At 39.0% G+C, this 22798-nt stretch overlaps 1 long non-coding RNA gene and 1 pseudogene across 8 annotated transcripts in view; both read left to right on the top strand.

Moving 5' to 3' along the window:
- LOC309662597 overlaps nt 1–22798 on the top strand; it is a 100078-nt gene that overhangs the window by 63472 nt on the left and 13808 nt on the right. The window lies entirely within an intron of this gene.
- Nucleotides 14137–15831, top strand: LOC309662578 (dnaJ homolog subfamily B member 9 pseudogene; annotated as a pseudogene). The gene has a single exon. The product of its transcript is annotated as a dnaJ homolog subfamily B member 9 pseudogene (transcript).

The raw sequence follows: 22798 nt of genomic DNA, 5'->3' as shown, positions 1-22798 counted from the left end.
CTTACATTAATTTCTTTAAATATTTGGTAGAATTCTCCTATGGAACTATCTGGGACTGGAGATTCTGTTTTGGACTTTCAAATTACAAATTTCCTGGTTAAAGGATCATATAGATTATTTCATGCTGGTTGAGTTTTGGTATTTTGTGGGTTTTCTCTGGCTGTTTTGAAAGGAAAGAGGAAAACATTCAATAAGATTTTCAGATATAATATGAAGATTTTACTAGTAATTTGAGAAGAAGTTTGCTGAGTGTAAAGTATCTTCTCAGGATTTAACTATTATGGATTTGTTAATCATGAATCTATACCATTGCTAAATGCAACATTGAGGGCTTTGTTTATCGGTTTTTTCCTTCTTTCACCCCAAATTTCTGATTTTATTGGCTCTCTTTTCAGATTATTGAAAGAAAATGATTCAATTTTTATGCAACTCAAACCCCAAAATCCTAACAAGTATTTCATTTGAAATCATACATGGAGTTTAGAAAATAAAAACATCCTCTGTTATTGAAATAATACGTTGGATATGTGTTTGCTATTTTTACAGCTGTATTGGTCTCACACACAAATACAAACAGCAGGATAATCATGCCTTCCAATGATGATGAGCATTTAAGAAAATGCATATACCCATTTTATAGACCTAGTATCCGGGGATGTTTCCTTTCTTACTTCTCTGAGTTGTTTGGAAGTATTTCTTCTGTGTGGTCTTGATTTTATAGAATGCAATGGATAGCTTAGTTGCCTGCAGCAGTAATACTATAAATTGCTATAAATCAAATTAAATTCATTACACTGGTCCTGAGAAAAGTTAATCAGAGAAAAATGTAAATCTTATTTCCTTTATTGAAAATAAAATTTCAGATTGTTTAATATGATACTTAATAGAAAAAAAGGCCAGTTGTTTGAGTACACTGAGGAGTAGTAAAAGCTGTCTTTTACTTTGTTCAATTAAAGGTACTTGACCAAAGAATCACAATGTTGCCCCTTCTAAGACAAATCGGAGAATCTTCAGTTTGAATATGTTCAGTTTTCACTTAATCATTTTCTGGAAGTTTTGTGTGTACTTCTCATAATGTTAAACAGAACACCATTGTTAACTTTGCTTTGAATTCAAGTGCTATTATCTGCTGATTGGAAATAAGGGCATTTAGGGTCCTCTCAAAAATGCCCATTATTAACTTGAAAAAACATAGGTCTGAGGCAAGCATATTTTTAGTTTTGCCTATTGCAATAACACACAATAATATGTGATTTGGGACTTACATTCTTTTTTCATTATAGAAATTTAAAATTATACAATTTAATGTGGTTTATGAAAATACCCAATTATCCATGAGCCTCCAAATGTTCTAACTGAAAATGGAACCCAATCAACTGAGTGACAATTAAATGATACTGGGAAAGAGAAATTTAATTCCATGACCTAGAAAAGCCACCTGAGGATGGTGCTTTTCTTGTAGTCTTTTTAGGCCCAGTGCCTTTCATGAGGCTTGCTATACAGTAGACACTCAAAAAATACATGTTCAGTAAGCAAACAATCATAGGTCAAATAGCTTTTAATATTTTCTCAAAGGGTCTAGACGCCTCACACACAGAGAAATGATATATGATACGAAAGAACATTAATGATTTTAAACAGAAGGAAATGGAATAAGCAAAGAGACGTTCAAAACAATAAAAAGGCAAGTTCTGGAGGCGGTAAATCAGCCACTGGTAAACGTACGGATTGGGTTTCACATGGACAGACGAAACATATAATGAATCATAAACTCTCATACAATGAAGCATGATGGAACTTTTGAATTGACCTCTTTGCCTCAGGCATCTCATCCTCAGCTGAGCCAAGTATTGGCGAGGCTACTATTAGTAATCCTTAGATAATTACTACTGAGATTTTTGCTTTATACTACAAAAGCTGCACACCATCTCATATGGCTTGGACAGCTATGGTCTTCCACTAACCATAGCTCCTTTCAAAAATATTTTTACTAGAATTGCCCAAGAAACATTTGGAGAGGAAGTGTACTGGAAATGGTACACCATCCTGTCCTGAATTGGAAGCTGCAGATTCCAAATGTCAGTTGCCAATTCTTATTCTGTCCCTGGGAGTTTCCCCTCCCTCTGCTCCTCCTCCCTCAGCTGCTGCCTGCAGGGTCCTTAAAGTTAGCTGCTGCCCAACCTGCTCATTTAGGACTGGCCCTGCTACAGCAGGACACAGGGTCAGTCTCCACTTGGAGTGTGGCCCGCCTCATTCCTGGTGCCATACTCCTGGATTCTCCATCACATGACTGCTGGGGAAGAGCACTTCGCTTCATTCCAGTAGCTAGAAAGAACACAGAGCCTAGCACCATGGGGCAGCCTGTAGCCGCAGTGATGGCACTGCGAATGCAGTGAGAGCTGGCTTGCCTCAGGCTAACACCACCACCTCTTATATTTGTCTGAGGCAGGCCCAGGAATGCCAAGACAACTGGGGGCATGTTGAAGCCATTCATTCTTGACTGGGTCAAACTACATCTTAGAGAAAAGTATGAACAGCAGGGATTTGTGAAAGAACTATACTCGTAATTTACCCAATTACATTTTCACAATTGTATTTCCAAACTCATAAAACAAAATTAAAAAAAAAAAAGAGTGCACTTACTATGTTGGATTTTTAATTTAAAATGGACCCAAAATGTAAGCATGCTGGTGTTAGTCTTTGGCTGGTTTAAAACATTCCTTTTGAAGGTAATACGTCCAAGAACTAATCTAGGCACAAACTGTTTCTCTAGGATTACCCTTGTATATTTTCACTCTTATGTAATTTACCACTGCAGAAAATGACTCCAGGATAAGCTCCCAGGAATAATATCTCAAACCTTGCTACAAAACTGCCATGAGAAAGAAACTACCACTGCTTAACAGTGCAGGGTTTCCTTTTGGTGTGATGAAAATGTTTTGGAACTAGAGAGAAGTAGTGGTTGCACAATTGTACTGGATGCCACAGAAATACTTTAAAATGGTTAGTTTTAGGTTATGTGAATTTCACCTCAAGAAAAAAAGTAGAAACAACAACAAAGAAGGGAAGGAGAAAAAAAATCACCACCATATCCTGCCACCTCTGAGCACTAAAATCTAGGAACTCGACTTTACTGTAGCACCAGCACTGATGCCATTTCTGTTTCACGAACATGACCCCTGCGACCGCAATGCCCTCTGAAAGCCAGACAGATATGCCATGACTCACACCAGCACATGGGAAAGTGCACGGAACTTGTTCTTCGTGTTGCTTAGGGCAGGTGTTTCTAATCGCCAACGCCCAGGTTACTGTCTGTCTTCTAGCAGCAAAGGAGACTTGAAGCAAGACTCATAATATGGAGGTTTACTAAAATATAAAAAGGCCATTCAAAAGATGGTGGGCTGCCACAAAATGGTAAGATTTATTACATCCTCCTTGCCATGTGGATGTCGTGGATACTGAGAATTTGATTAAGTGCTAAGAGAGAGGAGGCTTTGGCACATTTTACCTCCCAGATGATCAGGCAAAATCTTTCTCTAGCAACAACACTCAGTTTCTTTTTGGGGTCATTATACTACAGTCAATATTTGGCGTGTATACTACATCACTTGTTAAATTGGCCTGCATTCTTCTCCCAGGTGTCACATTCCCAGGAAGTATGGTTAACCACTATCCTGTTTAGACATAGGACTACCCTATCTAAGAGGGGGCACCAGAGATGCCACCCTTGGAGTTATCCACAAAACTAAATGATTTTATATATTTTAAAATTGAGGGCTTCCCTGGTGGCTCAGTGGTTGAGAATCTGCCTGCCGATGCAGGGGACACGGGTTCGAGCCCTGGTCTGGGAGGGTCCCACATGCCGCAGAGCAACTGGGCCCGTGAGCCACAATTACTGAGCCTGCACGTCTGGGGCCTGTGCTCCGCAACGAGAGGCCGCGATAGTGAGAGGCCCGCACACCGCGATGAAGAGTGGCCCCCGCTTGCCACAACTAGAGAAAGCCCTCACACAGAAATGAAGACCCAACACAGCCATAAAAATAAATAAATTAATTAATTAATTAAAAAAAAAAAACTTGCTTCCTTTAAAAAAAAAATTGAAATATAGCTGACTTAAAGTATTGGATTAGTTTCAGGCGTACAGCAAAGGGATTAGTTGTATATATTTTTAGATTATTTTCCATTACAGGTTATTACAAGGTATTGAATATAGTTCCCTGTGCTATATAGTAAATCCTTGTTGCTTAACTATTTTATGTATAGTAGATCATATCTGTTAATCCCATACGCCTAATTTATCCATTCCCCCTATTTTCCCTTTGGTAACTATAAGTTTCTTTTCTGTGTCTGTGAGTCTGTTTTGGTTTTGTATATAGACTCATCAATATTATTTTTTAGATTCCACATATAAGTGTTATAATATTTGTCTTTCTCGGTCTGACTTACTTCACTTAGTATGATAAACTCTAGGTCCATCCATGTTGCTGCAAATGGCAATATTTCACTTTTTATGGCTGAGTAATATTCCATTGTTTGTATACCACATCTTAAGCCAGTTGTCTGTTGATGGGCACTTGGGTTGTTTCCATGTCTTGGCTATTGTAAATAGTGCTGCTGTGAACATTGGGGTGCATGTATCTTTTCAAATTAGAGAATTAGAGTTTTCTCTGGATATATGCCCAGGAGTGGGATTGCTGGATCATATAGTAGCTCTATTTTTAGTTTTTTAAGGAACCTCCATACTGTTTTCCATAGTGGCTGCACCAATTTACATTCCCACCAACAGTGTACAAGCGTTCCTTTTTCCCCATACTCTCTCCAGCATCTATTATTTGGAGACTTTTTGACAGCCGTTCTGATCGGTGTTAGGTCATTGTGGTTTTGATTTGCATTTCTCTAATAATTAGTGATGTTGAGCATCTTTTCATGTGCTTGTTGGCCATCTATATGTCTTCTTTGGAGAAATGTCTATTTAGGTCTTCTGCTCAGTTTTTGATTGGGTTGTTTTCTTGATATTGAGTTGTTTGAGCTGTTTGGATATTAACCCCTTGTCAGTTGCACCATTTACAAGTATTTTCTCCCATTCCATAGGTTGTCTTTTTGTTGATGGTTTCCTTTGCTGTGCAAAAGCTTTTAAATTTGATTAAGTCCCATTTGTTTATTTTTGCTTTTATTTCTTTTGCCTTGGAAGACTGAGCTACAAAAATATTGCTATGATTTATGTCCAAGAATGTTTTGCCTATGTTGTCTTCTAGGAGTTTTATGGTGTCAAGTCATATTTAGTCTTTATTCCATTGAGTTTATTTTTGTATATGGCATGAAGGAGTGTTCTAATTTCATTGATTTACATGTAACTGTCCAGCGTTCTCAACACTACCTGCTAAAGAGACTGTCTTTTCTCCATTGTATATTCTTGCCTCCTTTGTCAAAGACTAATTGACCATAGGTTGGTGGGTTTATTTCTGGGCTCTCTATTCTGTCCCATTGATCCATTTGTCTGTTTTTGTGCCAGTACCATGCTGTTTTGATTACTGTAGCTTTGTATTATTTTCTGAAGTCTTGAAGGGTTATGCCTCCAGCTTTGTTCTTTTTCCTCAGGATTGCTTTGGCAATTCTGGGTCTTTTGTAATTCCATATAAATTTTAGTATGCTAGTTCTGTGAAAAGTGTCCTGGGTATTTTGATAGTATCACATTAAATCTATAGATTGCTTTGAGTAGCATGGCCACTTTAACAATATTCTTCCAATCCCAGAGCATGGGATAGCTTTCCATTTCTTTGAATCATCAATTTCCTTTACCAATGTTTTATATTTTCAGTAATAGGTCTTTCATCTCCTTGGTTAAATTTATTCCTGGGTATTATTTTTTTGATGTGATTTTATTTATTTTATTTATTTTTGGCTGCATTTTTTGGGGGGTGGTGTCTTCGTTGCTGCGTGTGGGCTTTCTCTACCTGAGGCGAGCAGGGGCTACACTTTGTTGCAGTGTGCCGGCTTCTCATTGCGGTGGCTTCTCTTGTTGTGGAGCATGGGCTCTGGGCACGCGGGCTTCAGTGCTTGTGGCATGCGTGCTTAGTAGTTGTGGCTTGCAGGCTCAGTAGTTGTGACACACAGGCTTAGTTGCTCTGTGGCATGTGGGATCTTCCTGCACTAGGGCTTGAACCCATGTCCCCTGCATTGGCAGGCGGATTCTTAACCACTGCACCACCAGGGAAGTCCCTTTTGATGTGATTTAAATGGGGTTGTTTTTTACTTTCTGATATTTCATTGTTCGTGTAAAGAAATACAACAGATTTCTGTATATTAATCTTGTATCCTACTACCTTGCTGAATTCATGTATCAGTTCTAATCGTTTTGTGTGGAGTTTTTAGGACTCTGTATATAGAATATCATGTAACCTACAAATAGTGACAGTTTTACCTCTTCCCTTCCAAATTGGATACTTTTTATTTCTTTTTCTTGTCTGATTTGCTGTGGCTAGGACTTCCAATACTATGTTAAATAGAAGTGGTGAGAGTGGGCATCCTTGTCTTGTTGCTGAATTTAGCAGGAAGGCTTTCAGCTTTTCACCATTGAGTATTACGTTGGCTGTGGGTTTGTTGTAAATGGCTTTTTTTATGTTGATATATGTTCCCTCTATACCCATTTTGGTGAGAGTTTTTATCATGAATGTTTGTTGAATTTTATCAAAAGCTTTATCTGTGTCTATTGAGATGATCATGTGGTTTTTTGGGGTTTTTAAAAATATCTTTATTAGAGTATAATTGCTTTACAATGGTGTGTCAGTTTCTGCTTTATAACAAAGTGAATCAGTTATACATATACATATGTCCCCATATCTCTTCCCTCTTGCATCTCTCTCCCTCCCATCCTCCCTATCCCACCCCTCTAGGTGGTCACAAAGCACCGAGCTGATCTCCCTGTGCTGTGTGGCTGCTTCCCACTAGCTATCTATTTTACGTTTGGTAGTGTATATATGTCCATGCCACGCTCTCACTTTGTCCCAGCTTACCCTTCCCCCTCCCCGTATCCTCAAGTCCATTCTCTAGTAGGTGTGAATCTTTATTCCCTTCTTGACCCTAGGTTCTTCTGACCATTTTCTTTTCTTTTTATTCTGTTTTTTAGATTCCATATATATGTGTTAGCATACGGTATTTGTTTTTCTCTTTCTGACTTACTTCACTCTGTATGACAGTCTGTAGGTCCATCCACCTCACTACAAATAACTCAGTTTCATTCCTTTTTAGGGCTGAGTAATATTCCATTGTATATATATGCCACATCTTCTTTATCCACTCATCTGTCGATGGACACTTAGGTTGCTTCCATGTCCTGGCTATTGTAAATAGCTGCAATGAACATTGTGGTACATGACTCTTTTTGAATTATGGTTTTCTCAGGGTATATGCCCAGTAGTGGGATTGCTGGGTCGTATGCTAGTTCTATTTTTAGTTTTTTAAGGAACCTCTATACTGTTCTCCACAGTGGCTGTATCAATTTACATTGCCACCAGCAGTGCAAGAGGGTTCCATTTCTCCGCACCCTCTCCAGCATTTATTGTTACTAGATTTTTTGATGACGGCCATTCTGACCAGTGTGAGATGATATCTCATTGTAGTTTTGATTTGCATTTCTCTAATGATTAATGATGTTGAGCATTCTTTCATGTGTTTGTTGGCAATCTGTACATCTTCTTTGGAGAAATGTCTATTTAGGTCTTCTACCCATTTTTGGATTGGGTTGTTTTATTGTTATTGAGCTGAATGAGCTGCTTGTAAATTTTGGAGATTAATCCTTTGTCAGTTGCTTCATTTGCAAATATTTTCTCCCATTCTGAGGGTTGTCTTTTTGTCTTGTTTATGGTTTCCTTTGTTGTGCAAAAGCTTTTAAGTTTCATTAGGTCCAATTTGTTTATTTTCCTTTTTATTTCCATTTCTCTAGGGGCTGGGTCAAAAAGGATCTTGCTGTGATTTATGTCATAGAGTGTTCTGCCTATGTTTTCCTCTGAGAGTTTTATAGTGTCTAGCATTACATTTAGGTCTTTAATCCATTTTGAGTTTATTTTTGTGTATGGTGTCAGGGACTGTTCTAATTTCATACATTTACATGTACCTGTCCAGTTTTCCCAGCACCACTTATTGAAGAGGCTGTCTTTTCTCCACTGTATATGCTTGCCTCCTTTATCAAAGATAAGGTGACCATAGGTGCGTGGGTTTATCTCTGGTCTTTCTATCCTGTTCCATTGATCTATGTTTCTGTTTTTGTGCCAGTACCATACTGTCTTGATTACTGTAGCTTTGTAGTATAGTCTGAAGTCTGGGAGCCTGATTCCTCCAGCTCCATTTTTCGTTCTCAAGATAACTTTGGCTATTCAGGGTCTTTTGTGTTTCCATACAAATTGGGAAATTTTTTGTTCTACTTCTGTGAAAAATGCCAGTGGTAGTTTGATAGGAATTGCATTGAATCTGTAGATTGCTTTGGGTAGTAGAGTCATTTTCACAATATTGATTCTTCCATTCCAAGAACATGGTATATCTCTCCATCTATTTGCATCATCTTTAATTTCTTTCATCATTCTCTTATAATTTTCTGCATACAGGTCTTTTGTCTCCTTAGGTAGGTTTATTCCTAGATATTTTATTCTTTTTGTTGCAATGCTAAATGGGAGTGTTTTCTTAATTCCACTTTCAGATTTTTCATCATTAGTGTATAAAGATGCAAGAGATTTCTGTGCATTAATTTTGTATCCTGCTACTTTACCAAATTCATTGATTAGCTCTGGTAGTTTTCTGGTAACATCTTTAGGATTCTCTATGTATAGTATCATGTCATCTGCAAACAGAGACAGCTTTACTTCTTCTTTTCCAATTTGGATTCCTTTTATTTCTTTTTCTTCTCTGATTGCTGTGGCTAACACTTCCAAAACTGTTGAATAATAGTCGTGAGAGTGGGCAACCTTGTCTTGTTCCTGATCTTAGTGGAAATGGTTTCAGTTTTTCACCATTGAGGACAATGTTGGCTGTGGGTTTGTCATATATGGCCTTTATTATTTTGAGGAAAGTCCCTCTATGCCTACTTTCTGCAGGGCTTTTATCATAAATGGGTGTTGAATTTTGTCAAGCTTTCTCTGCATCTATTGAGATGATCATATGGTTTTTATCTTTCAATTTGTTAATATGGTGTATCACGTTGACTGATTTGCATATATTGTTGATCATGGTGTATGATCCTTTTAATGTGCTGTTGGATTCTGTTTGCTAGTATTTTGTTGAGGATTTTTGCATCTATGTTCATCAGTGATATTGGTCTGTAGTTTTCTTTCTTTGTGACATCTTTTTCCGGTGTTGGTATCAGAGTCATGGTGGCCTCGTAGAATTAGTTTGGGAGTGTTCCTCCCTCTGCTATATTTTGGAAGAGTTTGAGAAGGATCGGTGTTAGCTCTTCTCTAAGTGTTTGATAGAATTCGCCTGTGAAGCCATCTGGTCCTGGGCTTTTGCTTGTTGCAAGGTTTTTAATCACAGTTTCAATTTCAGTGCTTGAGATTGGTCAGTTCATATTTTCTATTTCTTCCTGGTTCAGTCTCGGCAGGTTGTGCATTTCTAAGAATTTGTCCATTTCTTCCAGGTTGTCCATTTTATTGGCATAGAGTTGCTTGTAGTAATCTCTCATGATCCTTTGTTTTTCTGCAGTGTCAGTTTTTACTTCTCCTTTTTTATTTCTAATTCTATTGATTTGAGTCTTCTCCCTTTTTTTCCTGATGAGTCTGGTTAATGGTTTATCAATTTTGTTTATCTTCTCAAAGAACCAGCTTTTAGTTTTATTGATCTTTGCTATCATTCCCTTCATTTATTTCTGATCTGATCTTTATGATTTCTTTCCTTCTGCTAACTTTGGGGGTTTTTTGTTCTTCTTTCTCTAATTGCTTTAAGTGTAAGGTTAGGTTGTTTATTCGAGATGTTTCCTGTTTCTTGAGGTAGGCTTGTATAGCTATAAACTTCCCTCTTAGAACTGCTTTTGCTGCATCCCATAGGTTTTGGGTCGTTGTGTTTTCATTGTCATTTGTTTCTAGGTATTTTTTGATTTCCCCTTTGATTTCTTCAGTGATCTTTTGGTTATTAAGTAGTGTGTTGTTTAGCCTCCATGTGTTTGTATTTTTTACAGATCTTTTCCTGTAATTGATGTCTAGTCTCATAGCGTTGTGGTCGGAAAAGATACTTGATACAATTTCAATTTTCTTAAATTTACCAAGGCTTGATTTGTGACCCAAGATATGATCTATCCTGGAGAATGTTCCATGAGCACTTGAGAAGAATGTGTATTCTGTGTTTTTGGATGGACTGTCCTATAAATATCAATTAAGTCCATCTTGTTTAATATATCATTTAAAGCCTGTGTTTCCTTAATTATTTTAATTTTGGATGATCTGTACATTGGTGAAAGTGGGGTGTTAAAGTCCCCTGCTATGATTGTGTTCCTGTTGATTTCCCCTTTTATGGCTGCTAGTATTTGCCTTATGTATTAAGGTGCTCCTATGTTGGGTGCATAAATATTTACAATTGTTATGCCTTCTTCTTGGATTGATCCCTTCATCATTATGTAGTGTCCCTCTTTGTCTTTTGTAATAGTGTTTGTTTTAAAGTCTATTTTGTCTGATATGAGAATTGTTAGTCCAGCTTTCTTTTGATTTCCATTTGCATGGAGTATCTTTTTCCATCCCCTCACTTTCAGTCTGTATGTGTCCCTAGGTCTGAAGTGGGTCTCTTGTAGACAGCATATATACAGGTCTTGTTTTTGTATCCATTCAGCCAGTCTATGTCTTTTGGTTGGAGCATTTAATCCGTTTACATTTACGGTAATTATCGATATGTATGTTCCTATTCCCATTTTCTTAAATGTTTTGGGTTTGTTATTGTAGGTGTTTTCCTTCTCTTGTGTTTCTTGCCTAGAGAAGTTCCTTTAGCATTTGTTGTAAAGCTGGTTTGCTGGTGCTGAACTCTCTCAGCTTTTGCTTGTCTGTAAAGGTTTTAATTTCTCCATCAAATCTGAATGAGATCCTTGCTGGGTAGAGTAATCTTGGTTGTAGGTTTTTCTCTTTCATCCCTTTAAATATGTCCTGCCACTCTCTTCTGGCTTGCAGAGTTTCTGCTGAAAGATCAGCTGTTAACCTTATGGGGATTCCCTTGTGTGTTATTTGTTGTTCTTCCCTTGCTGCTTTTAATATGTTTTCTTTGTATTTAATTTTTGATAGTTTGATTAATATGTGTCTTGGCGTGTTTCTCCTTGGATTTATCCTGTATGGGACTCTCTGTGCTTCCAGGACTTGATTAACTATTTCCTTTCCCATATTAGGGAAGTGTTCAACTATAATCTCTTCAAATATTTTCTCAGTCCCTTTCTTTTTCTCTTCTTCTTCTGGGACCCTTATAATTCGAATGTTGGTGCATTTGATGTTGTCCCACAGGTCTCTGAGATTGTCCTCAATTCTTTTCATTCTTTTTCCTTTATTCTGCTCTGCAGTAGTTATTTCCACTATGTTATCTTCCAGGTCACTTATCCGTTCTTCTGCCTCAGTTATTGTGCTATTGATCCCTTCTAGAGAATTTTTAAATTTCATTTATTGTGTTGTTCATCATTGTTTGTTTGCTCTTTAGTTCTTCTAGGTCCTTGTTAAACATTTCTTGTATTTACTCCATTCTGTTTCCCAGATTTGGGACCATCTTTACTATCATTATTCTGAATTATTTTTCAGGTAGCCTGCCTATTTCCTCTTCATTTGTTAGATCTGGTGGGTTTTTGCCTTGCTCCTTCATCTGCTGTGTGTTTCTCTGTCTTCTCATTTTGCTTAACTTACTGTGTGTGGGTTCTCCTTTTCACAGGCTGCCTGTTCATAGTTCCCGTTGTTTTTGTTGTCTGCCCTCAGTGGCTAAGGTTGGTTCCATGGGTTGTGTAGGCTTCCTGGTGGAGGGACTGTTGCCTGTGTTCTGGTGGATGAGGCTGGATCTTGTCTTTCTGGTGGGCAGGACTGTGTCCAGTGGTGTGTTTTGGGGTGTCTGTGACCTTATTATGATTTTAGGCAGCCTCTCTGCTAATGGGTGGGGTTGTGTTCCTGTCTTGCTAGTTTTTTGGCATAGGGTGCCCAGCATTGTAGCTTGCTGGTCGTTGAGTGGAGCTGTATCTTGACATTGAGATGGAGATCTCTGGGAGATTTTTGCTGTTTGATATTACATGGAGCTGGGAGGTCTCTTGTGGACCAGTGTCCTGAAGTTGGCTCTCCCACCTCAGTGGCACAGCCCTGATGCCTGGCTGAAGCACCAAGAGCCTGTCCCCCACACGGCTCAGAATAAAAGGGAGAAAAAAAAGAAAGAAAGAAGAAGATAAAATAAAATAAAGTAAAATAAAGTTATTAAAATAAAAAATAATTATTAAGGAAAAAAATTTTTTTAAGTAATTAAAACAAAAAATGGACAGACTGAACCGTAGGACAAATGCTAAAAGCAAAGCTATACTGACAAAATCACACACAGAAGCATACACATACACACTCACAAAAAGAGAAAAAGAGAAAAAAATATACATATCGTTGCTCCCAAAGTCCACCTCTTCAATCTGGGATGATTCATTGTCTATTCAGGTATTCCACAGATGCAGGTACATCAAGTTGATTGTGGAGATTTAATCCCCTGCTCCTGAGGCTGATGGAAGAGATTTCCCTTTCTCTTCTTTGTTCGCATAGCTCCCGGGGTTCAGCTTTGGATTTGGACCCGCCTCTGCGTGTAGGTCACCTGAGGGCGTCTGTTCTTCACTCAGACAGGACGGGGTTAAAGGAGTAGGTGATTTGGGGGCTCTGGCTCACTCAGGCCAGGGGGAGGGAGGGGTACAGATGCCAGACGAGCCTGCGGCAGCAGAGGCCTGTGCGACGTTGCACCAGCCTGAGGCGCACCGTGCGTTCTCCAGGGAAGTTGTCCCTGGATCACGGGACCCTGGCAGTGGCGCGCTGCACAGGCTCCCAGGAGGGGAGGTGTGGATAGTGACCTGTGCTTGCACACAGGCTTCTTGGTGGCTGCAGCAGCAGTCCTAACGTCCCATGCCCGTCTCTGGTGTCTGCGCTGATAGCCGCGGCTTGCGCTCATCTCTGGAGCTCCTTTTTTTTTCATTTTATTTTTTTTAACATCTTTATTGGAGTATAATTGCTTTACAATGGTGTGTTAGTTTCTGCTTTATAACAAAGTGAATCAGTTATACTGGAGCTCCTTTAAGCGGCGCTCTTAATCCCCTCTCCTTGTGCACCAGGAAACAAAGAAGCAAGAAAAAGTCTCTTGTCTCTTTGGCAGCTCCAGACTTTTTCCCAGTTTCCCTCCCGGCTAGCTGTGGTGCACTAGTCCCTTCAGGCTGTGTTCACACCGCCAACCCCAGTCCTCTCCCTGCAATCCGACCGAAGCCCGAGCCTCAGTTACCAGCCCCCACCCATCCCGGCGGGTGAGCAGAGAAGCCTCTCGGGCTGGTGAGTGCTGGTCGGCACCGATCCTCTGTGCAGGAATCTCTCCGCTTTGCCCTCCGCACCCCTGTTGCTGCGGTCTCCTCCACGGCTCCGAAGCTTCCCCCCTCTGCCACCAGCAGTCTCCGCCCGCGAAGGGGCTTCCTAGTGTGTGGAAACCTTTCCTCCTTAACAGCTCCCTCCCACTGGTGCAGGTCCCGTCCCTATTCTTTTATCTCTGTTTTTTCTTTTTTTTTTTGCCCTACCCAGGTACGTGGGGAGTTTCTTGCCTTTTGGGAGGTCTGACGTCTTCCGCCAGTGTTCACTAGGTGTTCTGTAGGAGTTGTTCCACATGTAGATGTATTTCTGATGTATTTGAGGGGAGGAAGGTGATCTCTGCATCTTACTCTTCCGCCATCTTGAAGCTCCTCTGATCATGTGGTTTTTGACTTTTCTTTAGTTAATGTGGTGTATCACATTGATATGTATATGTTGAACCATCCTTGAGACCCTGGAATGAGTCTAATTTGATCATGGTGTATGATCCTTTTTATGTATTGGATTTGGTTTGCTAATATTTTGTTGAAGATTTTTGCATCAATGATCATCAAAGAGAGTTTTCCACGTGCGCGTAGGGCGCCAGGGTCAGGTGGGAAGGCGGGAGCCAATAGGAAAGCGTTTCGTGTAGGTCTCCTCCTGAGGTGGTGGCACGAGCAGCGGCCGACCCGCCTGTGGGGAGCTGGCTGTGAGGGGACGCGGCGGCGACGGCAGGAGTGTGAGGATATTAGAAATGGCTACTCCCCAGTCAGTTTTCATCTTTGCAATCTGCATTTTAATGATAACCGAATTAATTTTGGCCTCAAAAAGTTACTATGATATCTTAGGTGTGCCAAAGTCAGCATCAGAGCGCCAAATCAAGAAGGCCTTTCACAAGTTGGCCATGAAGTACCATCCTGATAAAAATAAGAGTCCTGATGCTGAAGCAAAATTCAGAGAGATTGCAGAAGCATATGAAACACTCTCAGATGCTAATAGGCAAAAAGAATATGATACGCTTGGACATAGTGCTTTTACTAATGGTAAAGGACAAAGAGCTAGTGGAAGTCCTTTTGAGCAGTCGTTTAACTTCAATTTTGATGACTTATTTAAAGACTTTGGTTTTTTTGGTCAAAACCAAAACACTCGGTCCAAGAAGCATTTTGAAAATCACTTCCAGGCACGCCAGGATGGTTCCAGTAGACAAAGGCACCATTTCCAGGAGTTTTCTTTTGGAGGTGGGTTGTTTGATGACATGTTTGAAGATATGGAGAAAATGTTTTCTTTTAGTGGTTTTGACACCACCACCAATCGACATACAGTACAGACTGAAAATAGCTTCCATGGATCTAGCAAGCACTGTAGGACTGTCACTCAACGAAAAGGAAATATGGTTACTACATACACTGACTGTTCAGGGCAGTAGTTTGTCCTTTTTCTGTTCTCTTTAAACCCAACTAGTTGACTCTTCTTCAATACCTTTGATGCAGAACCAATTTTTTGTGAACTATTTTGACAAGTGCATGATTTCACTTAACTTGATATAGCTATCAAATATATTTAAACTGTTTTTGAGAAATTCAGCAACATTCAGTTAGTAGAGAAATAGCTAATTATTAATTTCCCTGATTAGGCAAGGTTCTTTAAAAAATATTATAATTCTGCCTGGTCTTTTTTCTCTACCTGCCCTTGGGCTTATTAACATGACCAGTTTTATTACCAAGGAAAAAATGAATTTGCCTGATAAATATTTAAAGGTTAAATTTTAAAAGTTATTGTAGATTTAAATTGTGTGAACTTGAATGATTTTTTTGCAGTGAAACCTTTGCTAATTTAAAATTGCATGCTCTGTAGCATCTCTGACTTGGGTCGCAAAATGTATGTGAAACTGTATAATTGAGTCGTTCAGCAAAGGATAGCAAGCAGTATCTTGGTTAATTTCCACTGAAAGCTTCAGAAAGGTATGGTTTAATATTTATCAGAGAACCATGCAGAAGAATTTGAGTAAAGGAAATGATTGTATTGCTCATAGTCATTTAGACTCAAAGAAAGTTGAAAACTTAACATTGCCCAGAGTTTGTTACGTGTTTGGTCCCTGGCTAATGATTTTGTAGTGTTGAAATCATAGCTATTTTACACATCTTTTCACATTTCTTTCTTAATTGTTGACGCTTTAGGTCTTAGTATGGATTTACGTATTTTTGTGTGTGTGTGGTTTTTCTTCTTTGCCCTCATCTTTAGAGATTGACTAATACCTCATTCTGTTTATAAAAACAGCCAGTAATTTCTGTGCAACCTTATTATGTGCAATATTTTTAAATCCTAAAAAAAAAAAAAAAATGATCATCAAAGATATTGGCCTGTAATTTTCTCTTTTTGTAGTGTCTTTGGCTGGTTTTGGTATCAGAGTGATGGTGGCTTCATAGAGTGAATTTTGGGAGTGTTCCCTCTTCAGTCTTTTGGAATAGTTTGAGAAGGATTGGAATAATTTCTTTTGTTTCGTAGAATTCCCCAGTGAAACTGTCTGGTCCTGGACTTTTGTCTGCAGTTAGTCTTTTTAATTATAGATTCTATTTCAATTCTAGTGATCAGTCTGTTCAAATTATCTGCTTCTTCACTCAGTCCTGGCAGGCTGTTTGTAGAAACTTATCCATTTCTCCTAGTCTATCCAATTTGGCATATAACTGTTCATAGTATTCTCATGATTTTTTGTATTTCTGTGGTATCAGTGGTTGTTTCTCCTCTTTCATTTCTTTTTTTTTTTAACATCTTTATTGGCATATAATTGCTTTACAATGGTGTGTTAGTTTCTGCTTTATAACAAAGTGAATCAGTTATACATATACATATGTTCCCATATCTCTTCCCTCTTGCATCTCCCTCCCTCCCACCCTCCCTATCCCACCCCTCTAGGTGGTCACAAAGCACCGAGCTGATCTCCCTGTGCTATGCGGTTGCTTCCCACTAGCTATCTATTTTACGTTTGGTAGTGTATATATGTCCATGCCACTCTCTCACTTTGTCACATCTTACCCTTCCCCCTCCCCATATCCTCAAGTCCATTCTCTAGTAGGTCCGTGTCTTTATTCCCGTCTTGCCACTAGGTTCTTCATGACCTTTTTTTTCCCCTTAGATTCCATATACATGTGTTAGCATACTGTATTTGTTTTTCTCTTTCTGACTTACTTCACTCTGTATGACAGACTCTAACTCCATCCACCTCATTACAAATAACTCCATTTCGTTTCTTTTTATGGCTGAGTAATATTCCATTGTATATATGTGCCACATCTTCTTTATCCATTCATCCGATGATGGACACTTAGGTTGCTTCCATGTCCTGGCTATTGTAAATAGAGCTGCAATGAACATTTTGGTACATGACTCTTTTTGAATTCTGGTTTTCTCAGGGTATATGCCCAGTAGTGGGATTGCTAGGTCGTATGGTAGTTCTATTTTTAGTTTTTTAAGGAACCTCCATACTGTTCTCCATAGTGGCTGTATCAGTTTACATTCCCACCAACAGTGCAAGAGGGTTCCATTTCTCCACACCCTCTCCAGCATTTATTGTTTCTAGATTTTTTGATGACGGCCATTCTGACCGGTGTGAGATGATATCTCATTGTAGTTTTGATTTGCATTTCTCTAATGATTAATGATGTTGAGCATTCTTTCATGTGTTTGTTGGCAATCTGTATATCTTCTTTGGAGAAATGTCTATTTAGGTCTTCTACCCATTTTTGGATTGGGTTGTTTTATTGTTATTGAGCTGAATGAGCTGCTTGTAAATTTTGGAGATTAATCCTTTGTCAGTTGCTTCATTTGCAAATATTTTCTCCCATTCTGAGGGTTGTCTTTTTGTCTTGTTTATGGTTTCCTTTGTTGTGCAAAAGCTTTTAAGTTTCATTAGGTCCAATTTGTTTATTTTCCTTTTTATTTCCATTTCTCTAGGGGCTGGGTCAAAAAGGATCTTGCTGTGATTTATGTCATAGAGTGTTCTGCCTATGTTTTCCTCTGAGAGTTTTATAGTGTCTAGCATTACATTTAGGTCTTTAATCCATTTTGAGTTTATTTTTGTGTATGGTGTCAGGGACTGTTCTAATTTCATACATTTACATGTACCTGTCCAGTTTTCCCAGCACCACTTATTGAAGAGGCTGTCTTTTCTCCACTGTATATGCTTGCCTCCTTTATCAAAGATAAGGTGACCATAGGTGCGTGGGTTTATCTCTGGTCTTTCTATCCTGTTCCATTGATCTATGTTTCTGTTTTTGTGCCAGTACCATACTGTCTTGATTACTGTAGCTTTGTAGTATAGTCTGAAGTCTGGGAGCCTGATTCCTCCAGCTCCATTTTTCGTTCTCAAGATAACTTTGGCTATTCGGGGTCTTTTGTGTTTCCATACAAATTGGGAAATTTTTTGTTCTACTTCTGTGAAAAATGCCAGTGGTAGTTTGATAGGAATTGCATTGAATCTGTAGATTGCTTTGGGTAGTAGAGTCATTTTCACAATATTGATTCTTCCATTCCAAGAACATGGTATATCTCTCCATCTATTTGCATCATCTTTAATTTCTTTCATCATTCTCTTATAATTTTCTGCATACAGGTCTTTTGTCTCCTTAGGTAGGTTTATTCCTAGATATTTTATTCTTTTTGTTGCAATGCTAAATGGGAGTGTTTTCTTAATTCCACTTTCAGATTTTTCATCATTAGTGTATAGGAATGCAAGAGATTTCTGTGCATTAATTTTGTATCCTGCTACTTTACCAAATTCATTGATTAGCTCTGGTAGTTTTCTGGTAACATCTTTAGGATTCTCTATGTATAGTATCATGTCATCTACAAACAGTGACAGTTTTACTTCTTCTTTTCAGATTTGGATTCCTTTTATTTCTTTTTCTTCTCTGATTGCTGTGGCTAACACTTCCAAAACTGTTGAATAATAGTGGTGAGAGTGGGCAACCTTGTCTTGTTCCTGATCTTAGTGGAAATGGTTTCAGTTTTTCACCATTGAGGACAATGTTGGCTGTGGGTTTGTCATATATGGCCTTTATTATTTTGAGGAAAGTCCCTCTATGCCTACTTTCTGCAGGGCTTTTATCATAAATGGGTGTTGAATTTTGTCGAAAGCTTTCTCTGCATCTATTGAGATGATCATATGGTTTTTCTCCTTCAATTTGTTAATATGGTGTATCACGTTGACTGATTTGCATATATTGAAGAATCTTTGCATTCCTGGAATAAACCCCACTTGATCATGGTGTATGATCCTTTTAATGTGCTGTTGGATTCTGTTTGCTAGTATTTTGTTGAGGATTTTTGCATCTATGTTCATCAGTGATATTGGCTTGTAGTTTTCTTTCTTTGTGACATCTTTATCTGGTGTTGGTGTCAGGGTGATGGTGGCCTTGTAGAATGAGTTGGGGAGTGTTCCTCCCTCTGCAATATTTTGGAAGAGTTTGAGAAGGATAGGTGTTAGCTCTTCTCTAAATGTTTGATAGAATTCGCCTGTGAAGCCATCTGGTCCTGGACTTTTGTTTGTTGCAAGATTTTTAATCACAGTTTCAATTTCAGTGCTTGAGATTGGTCAGTTCATATTTTCTATTTCTTCCTGGTTCAGTCTCGGCAGGTTGTGCATTTCTAAGAATTTGTCCATTTCTTCCAGGTTGTCCATTTTATTGGCATAGAGTTGCTTGTAGTAATCTCTCATGATCGTTTGTATTTCTGCAGTGTCAATTATTACTTCTCCTTTTCATTTCTAATTCTATTGATTTGAGTCTTCTCCCTTTTTTTCTTGATGAGTCTGGCTAAAAGTTTATCAATTTTGTTTATCTTCTCAAAGAACCAGCTTTTAGTTTTATTGATCTTTGCTATCGTTTCCTTCATTTCTTTTTCATTTATTTCTGATCTGATCTTTATGATTTCTTTCCTTCTGCTAACTTTGGGGGTTTTTTGTTCTTCTTTCTCTAATTGATTTAGGTGTAAGGTTAGATTGTTTATTCGAGATGTTTCCTGTTTCTTGAGGTAGGCTTGTATAGCTATAAACTTCCCTCTTAGAACTGCTTTTGCTGCATCCCATAGGTTTTGGGTCGTTGTGTTTTCATTGTCATTTGTTTCTAGGTATTTTTTGATTTCCCCTTTGATTTCTTCAGTGATCTTTTGGTTATTAAGTAGTGTGTTGTTTAGCCTCCATGTGTTTGTATTTTTTACAGATTTTTTCCTGTAATTGATATCTAGTCTCATAGTGTTGTGGTCGGAAAAGATACTTGATACGATTTCAATTTTCTTAAGTTTACCAAGGCTTGATTTGTGACCCAAGATATGATCTATCCTGGAGAATGTTCCATGAGCACTTGAGAAAAATATGTATTCTGTTGTTTTTGGGTGGAATGTCCTATAAATATCAATTAAATCCATCTTGTTTAATGTATCATTTAAAGCTTGTGTTTCCTTATTTATTTTCATTTTGGATGACCTGTACATTGGTGAAAGTGAGGTGTTAAAGTCCCCTACTATGATTGTGTTACTGTTGATTTCCCCTTTTATGGCTGCTAGTATTTGCCTTATGTATTGAGGTGCTCCTATGTTGGGTGCATAAACATCTACAATTGTTATATCTTCTTCTTGGATCGATCCCTTGATCATTATATAGTGTCCTTCTTTTTCTCTTGTAATAGTCTTTATTTTAAAGTCTATTTTGTCTGATATGAGAATTGCTAGTCCAGCTTTCTTTTGATTTCCATTTGCATGGAATATCTTTTTCCATCCCCACACTTTCAGTCTGTATGTGTCCCTAGGTCTGAAGTGGGTTTCTTGTAGACAGCATATATACGGGTCTTGTTTTTGTATCCATTCAGCCAGTGTGTGTCTTTTGGTGGGAGCATTTAATCCATTTACATTTAAGGTAATTATCAATATCTATGTTCCTATTACCATTTTCTTAATTGTTTTGGGTTTATTATTGTAGTTCTTTTCCTTCTCTTGTGTTTTCTGCCTAGAGAAGTTCCTTTAGCAGTTGTTGTAAAGCTGGTTTGCTGGTGCTGAACTCTCTCAGCTTTTGCTTGTCTGTAAAGGTTTTAATTTCTCCACCAAATCTGAATGAGATCCTTGCTGGGTAGAATAATCTTGGTTGTAGGCTTTTCTCTTTCATCTCTTTAAATATGTCCTGCCACTCCCTTCTGGCTTGCAGAGTTTCTGCTGAAAGATCAGCTGTTAACCTTATGGGGATTCCCTTGTGTGTTACTTGTTTTTCCTTTGCTGCTTTTAATATTTGTTCTTTGTATTTAATTTTTGATAGTTTGATTAATATGTGTCTTGACGTGTTTCTCCTTGGATTTATCCTGTATGGGACTCTCTGTGCTTCCAGGACTTGATTAACTATTTCCTTTCCCATATTAGGGAAGTTTTCAACTATAATCTCTTCAAATATTTTCTCAGTCCCTTTCTTTTTCTCTTCTTCTTCTGGGATCCCTATAATTCGAATGTTGGTGCATTTAATGTTGTCCCAGAGGTCTCTGAGACTGTCCTCAGTTCTTTTCATTCTTTTTCTTTATTCTGCTCTGCAGTAGTTATTTCCACTATTTTATCTTCCAGCTCACTTATCCATTCTTCTGCCTCAGTTATTCTGCTATTGATCCCTTCTAGAATATTTTTAATTTCATTTATTGTGTTTTTCATCATTGCTTGGTTCCTCTTTAGTTCTTCTACGTCCTTGCTAAATGTTTCTTGCATTTTGTCTATTCTATTTCCAAGATTTTGGATCATCTTTACTATCATTATTCTGAATTCTTTTTCAGGTAGACTGCCTATTTCCTCTTCATTTGTTAGGTCTGGTGTGTTTTTATCTCACTCCTTCATCTGTTGTGTGTTTTTCTGTCTTCTCATTTTGCCTGTCTTACTGTGTTTGAGGTCTCCTTTTCGCAGGCTGCAGGTTCATAGTTCCCGTTGTTTTTGGTATCTGTCCCCAGTGGCTAAGATTGGTTCAGTGGGTTGTGTAGGCTTCCTGGTGGAGGGAACTAGTGCCTGTGTTCTGGTGGATGAGGCTGGATCTTGTCTTTCTGGTAGGCAGGTCGACATCTGGTGATGTGTTTTGGGGTGTCTGTGGCCTTATTATGATTTTAGGCAGCCTCTCTGGTAATGGATGGGGCTGTGTTCCTGTCTTGCTAGTTGTTTGGCATAGGGTGTCCAGCACTGTAGCTTGCTGGTCATTGAGTGAAGCTGGGTCTTGGTGTTGAAATGGAGATCTCTGGGAGATTTTCGCCATTTGGTATTACGTGGAGCTGGGAGGTCTCTTGTGGACCAGTGTCCTGAAGTTGGCTCTCCCACCTCAGAGGCACAGCCCTGATGCCTGGCTGGAGCACCAAGAGCCTTTCATCCACACGGCTCAGAATAAAAGGGAGAAAAAATAGAAAAAAAGAAAGAGGATAAAATAAAATAAAATAAAATAAAGCAAGATAAAGTAAGATAAAGTTATTAAAATAAAAAAGTAAAAAATAATTCTTAAGAAAAAAAGAAACAATTTTTAAATAGAAAAAAACAAAAAAGCAAAAAAACGGACGGTCAGAACCCTAGGACCAATGGTGAAAGCAAACCTATACAGACAAAATCTCACACAGAAGCATACACATACACACTCACAAAAAGAGGAAAAGGGGAAAAAATAATATATCTTGTTCCCAAAGTCCACCTCCTCAATTTGGGATGATTTGTTGTCTATTCAGGTATTCCATAGATGCAGGTACATCAAGTTGTTTGTCGAGCTTTAATCCTCTGCTTCTGAGGCTGCTGGGAGAAATTTCCCTTTCTCTTCTTTGTTCGCACAGCTCCCGGGGTTCAGCTTTGGATTTGGACACGCCTCTGCATGTAGGTCGCCTGAGGGCGTCTGTTCTTCGCTCACACAGGACGGGGTTAAAGGAGCAGCTGCTTCCAGGGCTCTGGCTCACTCTGGCCGGGGGAGGGAGGGGTACAGATGCCGGACGAGCCTGCGGCGGCAGAGCCCGGCATGACGTTGCACCAGCCTGAGGCGCCGTGCATTTTCCCGGGAAAGTTGTCCCTCAATCACGGGACCCTGGCAGTGGCAGGCTGCACAGCCTTCCGGGAGGGGCAGTGTGGAGAGTGACCTGTGCTTGCACACAGGCTTCTTGGTGGTGGCAGCAGCAGCCTTAGCATCTCATGCCCGTCTCTGGGGTCCGCGCTGATAGCCACGGCTCGCGCCCGTCTCTGGAGCTCATTTAGGCGGTGCTCTGAATACCGTCTCCTCGTGCACCAGGAAACAAAGAGGCAAG

This window comes from Balaenoptera physalus (assembly GCF_965194825.1).
Source record: "Balaenoptera physalus genome assembly, chromosome: 6".
Classification (NCBI taxonomy): Eukaryota; Metazoa; Chordata; class Mammalia; order Artiodactyla; family Balaenopteridae; genus Balaenoptera; species Balaenoptera physalus.
Note: the sequence above shows the minus strand (reverse complement) of the source record. Positions and strands in the feature narration are given on the sequence as shown.